Here is an 8,782-nt window from a genome sequence, read left to right as displayed (position 1 = left end):
ACAGTTATAGGTTTTTAAAAAGTCGTGAAGATGGTCCAGAGAATTCTTATACCTCAGACCCTGTTTCTTCTATTATTAATACCTTACATTAGCATTAATATCTTATATTAGTATAATTAATGAACCAGTGTTAATGTTATTAACTAAAGTCCATACTCTTTTCCTCAGATTTTTTTAGTGTTTGCTTAAATGTTCTTTTTCGTTCTAGGTTTCCACCCAGGACACCATATTACACTTGTCTTCCTGTCACCTTAGCCTCCTCTTAGTTGTGACAGTTTCTCACACTTTGTTTTCGATGACCTGGGAAGTTTCGAGGTATAGAGATGATACATTTTGTAGAATTTTTTTTAATTGGGATACGTCTGATGTTTTTCTCATCATTAGACTGGGATCATGGGTTGTTGGGGAAAACCGCAAAGTGCTATTTTCACAATATCATATCAAGGGTTCCACACGGCCTATCAACTGTTGATGTTGCCTTGATCATCTGGCGGAGGTAATATTTGTCAGATTTCTCCACGGTAAAGTTATCACTCTTTTCCTCTTTTCCATACTGTTCTCTGGAGGGAAGTCACTATGTGTATCCCACACATAGGGGGGAGAAAGTTATGCTTCACCTCCTTGAGGGCAGAGTATCTACATAAATTATTTGAAATTTTTCCACATGGGAGATTTATCTATTCTCCCCTATCTATCTATCTATTTATTTGTGTCAGTATGGATTCATGGATATTTATTTTATACTTGGAGTTACAATCCAATACTATCCAATACTATTTTATAATGTTGCTTAAATTGTTTAGCTTTAGCTGGTGGGAGCACGTTCAGATGACCTGTGTCCTTTGACATGCCCTTATCATTGTGGAATTTTCTGTTTGTTCATAAGTTTTTGAAAGACAGACTCTATATAAATCTCATTTTAACCTGTATGTTCTCTCTCTGTCTCTGTCTGTCTCTCTCTTCCTGTTTCCTTTATTCTTTGTTAAGATCTGAAAATAAAAAAAGGATATGTGATCTCAAATTTTGCTGTTTGAAAGCAAATTAATTCTCTTTGGAACCCAGCCAGTGGTTCTCAAATGTTGGTATACAAAAGAATTATCTGGAGAGTTTGTTAAAATTGCAGATTCTTCCTCTGCTATGGACTGCATTGCCACCCCCCTCCCCACAAAAGATCTATGTTAAGGGGCCAGGCCGTGGCTCAATTGGGAGAGTGTGGTGCTGACAACACGAAGTCAAAGGTTAAAATCCTCTTACTGGTCATCTTTAATCAAAAAAAAAAAAAAAAAAAAAAAGATCTATGTTTATACCTCAACCCCCAACGTGATTGTATTTGGGACAGGGCTTTTAGAAGGTAGTTAAGTTAAATGAGAGCCTTGACAGTGTCCACATGGTGTTAGGTCTGCAGGCTTGCAGAATGCCAGAGCTGTGGAGGCTTGGGAGCCTCTACCCTGATTTTAAAGGACATATGGAAATGCCTGGGGGCTCAGGAAGAGATCTGTCACAGGGGCAGAGTCACCACATAGAGTCTTCACTACAGCAATGCTAAGCAGAAACATGGAGTCGGAGTTGCAGCAGAGAAACCCTATCAGTGCCATGCTTAGTGGAACTGTGAGAGTGGGACTGTCATGGAGAACCCAGAATTGCAGAGCTACCAGCATGCAATGCCAGTCTGTGAGAGCTAAAGCATCACCTGAGGCCAGGAAAGCCATAAAGGGGAGCTGCCTCAGGACTTGGGGACCCAAACTCTGCACCAGCATGCAGAGGATGTTGAACATGGAGTCAAGGTACATGATTCAGCAGCTTTGAGATCTGATGCTTGCCCTGCTGGGTTTCGGACTTATTTAGGACCTGTTACCCCTTTCTTTTGGTCTATTTCTCCTTTTTTGAATGGGAATATATACCCTATGTTTGTCCCACCACTGTATCTTGGAAGTAGATAACTTGTTTTGATTTCACAGTTGGGACTTTGGACTTTGGACCTTTTGAGTTGAAAAAAATTAAGATTTTGGGGATGAAATGAATGTTTTTAACTGTGAGAAGGAAATGGGCTTTGGGGGCCAAGGGTGGAATGCTGTTGATTGATTGAATTGTGTCCCACAAAGTTCATGTATTAGAAACTTAATTCTCACTGCAACTGTTGCGGGTGGGAAATCCTATTATGGTAATTGAAAGGTGGGACTTTGAAGAGATGATTAGCGTGTAGGACCGTGCTGTAGTGAATGAATTAAAAATGGTGGTCAGGGGCATGGTTCTGAGGGCTTTAAGAGGAGATTGCAGGAGGAACTAGTCTCTCTCTGCTCTGCCATTTCCACCATGTGAGACCCCTGGGTCACTGTCACCACCACCAAGGCCTTCACCAGCTCTGTTCCCTAGACTTTGGACTTCCCAGCCTCTGAAAATGTAAGCAATAAATTTCATTTTCTTACAAATTACCCAGTTCCAGATATTTTGTTATAAGCAACAGAAACAGACTAATATAATGAGGTCGTATGGTTGGGTCCTAATCTGGTAGGACTGGTGGCCTTATAAGAAGAGGAAGGATCTCTATCTTTCTCTTCATGTACTGCGACCAGGAAAGACCATGTGAGGACACAACAAGAAGGTGGCTGTCTGCAAACCAGGAAGAGAGCTCTCATCAGAACCCTAATTGGCCAGCACCTTGCTCTTGGACTTCTAACCTTCACAATCGTGAGAAAATAAATTTGTTTTTAAGCTACCCGGTCTATAGTATTTGGTTGTGGCAGCCTGAGCCAAGAAATCCTCCCCACCCCTGTCACCCCCTGCCCCTCACCGAACTGTTTTGAGTTATTAGGTAAAAGAAGAGACCTGGGATTCTCTATGTTAACAAGCACCTCAGGAGATGCAATGGAGTTTTTTGAGGGCTTTGCTTTGGAAAGCGGTGAGCCTAACAGTGGAGGTAGAGAATTTGTCATTCTCTTTTCTGAGGGCAGATAGCTGTTCTGATATATACATTTCCCCCCTAGTGGCTTGTTATATTATTTGAGCATATATACCTACTGTTCATGATAAAATGGGTGTAGATTTCATGATTCGCCAACACAAAAACTACTTTACCATAGAAACAAACTAACATATTCAAGATTTAGGGTTAGAGGTGGTTTTAACATTTTAGCATTTGAGTACATAAGCCACTTTTTCCCTGCACAGTATGAAGCATTTAGGACCATAAAGACATAGCATTTTAGGGCTGGAAGGGAACTGAGGGATCATTAGCTCTAGTTTCCTTTTCCCTTAATGTACAGAAAAGAAACCAGAAGTCCTTGGAAGATTGGATTGTCCAAATTCACATGCTTATTGGTAGTGGAGCTAGGTCTAAAATAGTTTTCCTAGCTGGGGATTGTTTTATCAAGACAAACACAACATAACAGAATTGGCTTAAATAGATTACTCTGAAATAGACAATTCTGATTACTCTTTTTAATTTCATATTTTTACATTAAGGTACAATTGTACCTGAGTTTCAAGATTATGGCTTTTGTTTATAAAAACAGTTGCTGTAAAATGTCAATGTTTCCCATCTGAAGGTCTGTATTTAAGCTATTTTTAAATTAACTATGAAAAATATTAAAACTGGCACTTAGCTCTTGGCTTGGCCAAGCTTCATCTGAGTCGATTTAGTAAAGTCTGCTTCTACGATGATTCAGGCAACTAGGAAAAACAGGTTGAGTAGGCCTCATGACAGGGGAAAACCCTGGGGAAACCCTTGCTTAATTAACCTTAGGCAATGTTGCTGGTGACACATGACAAGGAGACAAAATTCATCTCCATTTTTGGATGCTTCATAAAATGCAACCAGCTGACAGAAGAAAGACTGCCTTGTTTGAATGTTTCTCAGAGCCAAGGGTGACACTAATTCTAGATGAGCTCAGAATTGGAGGTTGCACTTGTGTGGTTGTTTGAAGAGCACTGGACTAGACTTGAGTCTTCGCTTTGCCCCTTACTAGCTGTGTGCCCTTGAGCTAGACATTTTAATTCTCTCGTCTTCAGTTTCCTTACCTGGAAGTTAAAGGTCTGGTACCCATATCAACTATAATGCTTCCAGATTTAAATGGCCCATAATTATAGATTTGTCATTTCTGGACCATTCTAACAAATATCACAAAAAGTGTGAATTAGTTTGTCCTGTTTTGGTTTCATTCCATTCTGAAACTTTGTTTGGCTTTCAGAATACTTAGTTGTTAGAATTGGAGAAGGGGTTTGGGTCGTTTGCATTTCTGTTATTTTATGATCTACTGGAGGCCATTTTACAAATGAAGTGCTCAGGACTGCAGAGCTGGCCGGCTCATTTAAGCTGGAAAAGAGATGGCATCTCATACCATAGCCATGAATCAGAGGACTCTGTGTGTGTGTAAAGAGGGATCTTTAAGCCGAGCCCGTGGCGCACTTGGTAGAGTGCTGCGCTGGCAGTGCGGCGACGCTCCCGCCGCGGGTTCGGATCCTATATAGGACTGACCGGTGCACTCACTGGCTGAGTGCCGGTCACGAAAAAACGACAAAAAAAAAAAAAAAAAAAAAAAAAAAAAGAGGGATCTTTAAATAGCATTTGAGAGCAAATTCTTTGTGTATTTATTATAGAGGATATATATATATATTCATATTTATATGTTATAAAGGATATAATATTCATTTTACATAAAATTTACATATCAATATATTATATAAATACGTATAGTAAAAATAAACATATAATATGTGTATATATGTAAAGATATATGAAATTATATGTATTTTTATATATAAAGCAGATCCTTTATATATATATATATCTATATCCATACATAACACATATATCCTAGGAAGAGAAAAATATAGATCTGACTGATTGGGACCCCCTTTTCCTGCATGTGTCACGCTAGGGCAGGTGGACAGAATCCTTTGGATGTGGAGACATATTTAACCCATGGAGGTGCCTGGCCTTTCCCTCCCTCAGCCTGGCTTGGTTTCCTCAGCTTTTTCCCTTCTCCAGCTCTCCAAGAAGACCCTTGCCTTGCTAAGCTAATTGCTGGGGCCTTTGTGATGAAGAATCTGGAGGGCATGAGGTAGGAGAAGGAGAAAGAGATGGGCTAGAGCCAAGAAAGGAGTTTTCCAGAGAAACTGGTTAAGGCAAGAAGGGACAGAAGTGGCTCAGAGAAAAGAGGGTGCTAAGAAATATTGTCTTTGTTCATGTATCCCCTTCCCATAACTTGAGAAATCCAATTACTTCAAAATTTCTTTTTGCTGCTGGATTCTGGTTTGGATGGCAGTGCTGTTCAGAGACCAGGCCACATGCTCAGTGGCTCCATAAGTGTCACAACATCTTCAACTCTGAAAGGAAAACCAAAGGGTTTCCTGGGGAAAATCTTGAGGAGAACTTTAGAATTGCTCATTTTGCTCTCGGATGTCAGAATTAAGGCTCTTGATATGTTATAAAGACTGGGATTATACTCCAAGGATGCTGATTAGAAATCCAGTGAGACAGGGCCTTTATCTGTTCTGATCACTGCAGCATCTCCAGTGACTGGTATATTGAAGGCACAGTATACATCTTTTTGGAATGAGTGAGTACTGAATAAATAGGAGTGTCTGTGTATGCAGGGTTTGTTTCAGGTCTGATTCATTTTTAGTGAGGCCAGTTTTTCTAGGGAATTATTCTCTGGACCGGTTCTGGGGGAAATATATCCTAAGTTTCTTGAGAGAGAAAGCAGGAAGATAGACGAGGAGTTTGGAGTTGAGAAAAAAATTTGAAACTATGTGGGAAAGTAGGGGTGCTGGTGATAGAAGTGGATTCTTTGCAAGTCACTCATCTATAGCTGTGACATTCTGAATAGAATATAAGAGAAGGGGAAGGGAATGCGTATATCTGGTTTTATTAATCTTATCCGTAAGACGGAAACAATACTGTCTCTGCAGCATTGTCCTGAGGACTAGAAGCAATGAATGTTGATGTAAAGAATTTATGAGGTCAGGCACCATAAATTGTAAATATATTTTATTGTTATGATTACCATTAACCAATCGCATTTTCACTTCTTTTTAAACAAACCAAGAAACAAACTCTACTTCTTTCTAGCAGAATCTATGTGAGTTAATGCATATAACAGATCAAAGCTGAAGAGCGAGGAACCTGAGTCTCCCCTAAGCACTTGCTCAGAGCCCTCCAAACTCCATTTAGTAGGCGTGAAAACAACTGAACTGGTCCCAGGCCCTCATTCACAGCTATGGGAACTGAGAGTCAGAGGCAGTTCTTGATTTACTGACTGAGAGACCCTGTTCTCTTCTGGAACATGCCTCAAGTTAGTGAAATTATTCTCTCAGAGCAGGGTAAAACACATTGCTACATGACTGAGATTTCTCTGATTACAAAAACCTTTTCTCTTTTCCCCTTACTTAGCTTGACTGTTTCTCTTCTCACCCTGCCCTGCTTCCTTTAGTAATTAACTTTGGAAGGAAATAACTCAGATAGTGAAAATGATCTGGAAATTAATTTTTTAAAAAAATTTCCAACCCACGTGGATATGTGTGATTCGCAGTTGCTTTAAACCCACAGAAACTTGTTTGCACAAATTAATAACAACTTAATAAACAGACTTTACTGTCCACTGCTAAAAATATTCCAGTCAGTCTTTAGTTGAAAAGAAAAATATGATAGGAATCTATCTCCAGGGCAACAATGCTTTTTAGGAGTAGTTTATGCTTTAGCAATAATCTGGGACAGCTTTTGAAGACGTTTGGGGGTTTGTGCTTGGCAACCACCTAGGTAGATGAGAGGGAAGACATAGAAAGGGCATAAAGCTGAACATGTGGTTTTGAATTATCAGCTTACACAGTTACAGCTGGGTGAGCCTTACCTTAATTATATTCAGAGGTAAATCTAATGATGATTGTGATGATAAAACTGAAACTTGCTAGGAAGGTAAATTACCTGTTTCCACATATAAACTGTCAGCCTCATGGATTAGTCTCTACCTGAATGAGACCACATGCAAGGGCTTGATAATAGTAATAAAAATATATAGTTATTTAGAATTCATCCAGACTCAAAACAAGCTTCCTTGGGCCATCTCACAAATCAAAAGGAGACTAAGAATTAAATTAGTTTCTCTTAAAAAGATGCTGCTGTATAAACGGCAGGTTTTATTAGAAATTGTCTCAGTGCTGGCTTGCTCAGTTTCACCGTGATAGGGACCTTAATAAGCCATACAGGAAGGTGCCTTCGCAGCCTCACAACTCTCTTGCAAGCCCTAATGCAGAGTAAAGTGCAGAACTCACTTTGCACAGCCAGGCTCTTTGCCAGTAAATCTTGGAGCAGGTCTGGGGCTCAGTCAATATAAAGGAGGCTACTTTGGTGGCAAGTAAGCACTGAAGCAAAGAAACTGGGACCCAGGCTTCCATTTTAGAACATGAATACAAAATAAATACAATTTAAGGTGCCCCCCTTTATTCCTATTGTTTTCTGATATTGAAGGGGATTATTGCTGTTGTCAAAAATTTCAAGATACACAGAAAAGTGTAACACAGGGAGAAATCAAATCATACAGTAGCATGAGCCAGAGGTGATAACAAATAGATTTTGACATTTTTCTGATGTACAAGATACTTTCAAAAGTGAAATATAAATGATTTCAGCACAGTAGCAGGATACAAAATCAACACACAAAAATCAGTAGCATTTCTTTTCTCCAATAGTGAACATGCAGAAGGAGAAATCAAGAAAGCCTGCCCATTTACAATAGCCACCAAAAAAATAAAATACTTAGGAATTGAGTTAACCAAGGAGGTGAAAAATCTCTATAATGAGAACTACAAACCACTGCTGAGAGAAATTAGAGAGGATACAAGAAGATGGAAAGATATTCCATGCTCTTGGATTGGAAGAATCAACATAGTGAAAATGTCCATACTACCCAAAGTGATATACAAATTCAATGCAATCCCCATAAAAATTCCAAAGACATTTTTCTCAGAAATGGAAAAAACTATTCAGACATTTATATGGAACAATAAAAGACCACGAATAGCCAAAGCAATGCTCAGCAAAAAAAATAAAGCTGGAGGCATAACACTACCTGACTTTAAGCTATACTACAAAGCTATAATAACCAAAACAGTATGGCACTGGCATAAAAACAGACACACTGACCAATGGAATAGAATAGAGAATCCAGAAATCAACCCACACACTTACTGCCATCTGATCTTTGACAAAGGCACCAAGCCTATTCACTGGGGAAGGGACTGCCTCTTCAGCAAGTGGTGCTGGGATAACTGGATATCGATATGCAGGAGAATGAAACTAGATCCATACCTCTCACCATATACTAAAATCAACTCAAAATGGATTAAGGATTTAAATATACACCCTGAGACAATAAAACTTCTTAAAGAAAACATAGGAGAAACACTTCAGGAAATAGGACTGGGCACAGACTTCATGAATACGACCCCAAAAGCACGGGCAACCAAAGGAAAAATAAACAAATGGGATTATATCAAACTAAAAAGCTTCTGCACAGCAAAAGAAACAATTAAAAGAGTTAAAAGACAACCAACAGAGTGGGAGAAAATATTTGCAAAATATACATCTGACAAAGGATTAATATCCAGAATATATAAGGAACTCAAACAACTTTACAAGAAGAAAACAAGCAACCCAATTAAAAAATGGGCAAAAGAGCTAAGTAGGCATTTCTCTAAGGAAGATATCCAAATGGCCAACAGACATATGAAAAAATGCTCAACATCACTCAGCATCCGGGAAATGCAAATCAAAACCACATTGAGA

The sequence above is a fragment of the Cynocephalus volans genome, chromosome 9 (assembly GCF_027409185.1).
Source record: "Cynocephalus volans isolate mCynVol1 chromosome 9, mCynVol1.pri, whole genome shotgun sequence".
Lineage (NCBI taxonomy): Eukaryota > Metazoa > Chordata > Mammalia > Dermoptera > Cynocephalidae > Cynocephalus > Cynocephalus volans.
Note: the sequence above shows the minus strand (reverse complement) of the source record.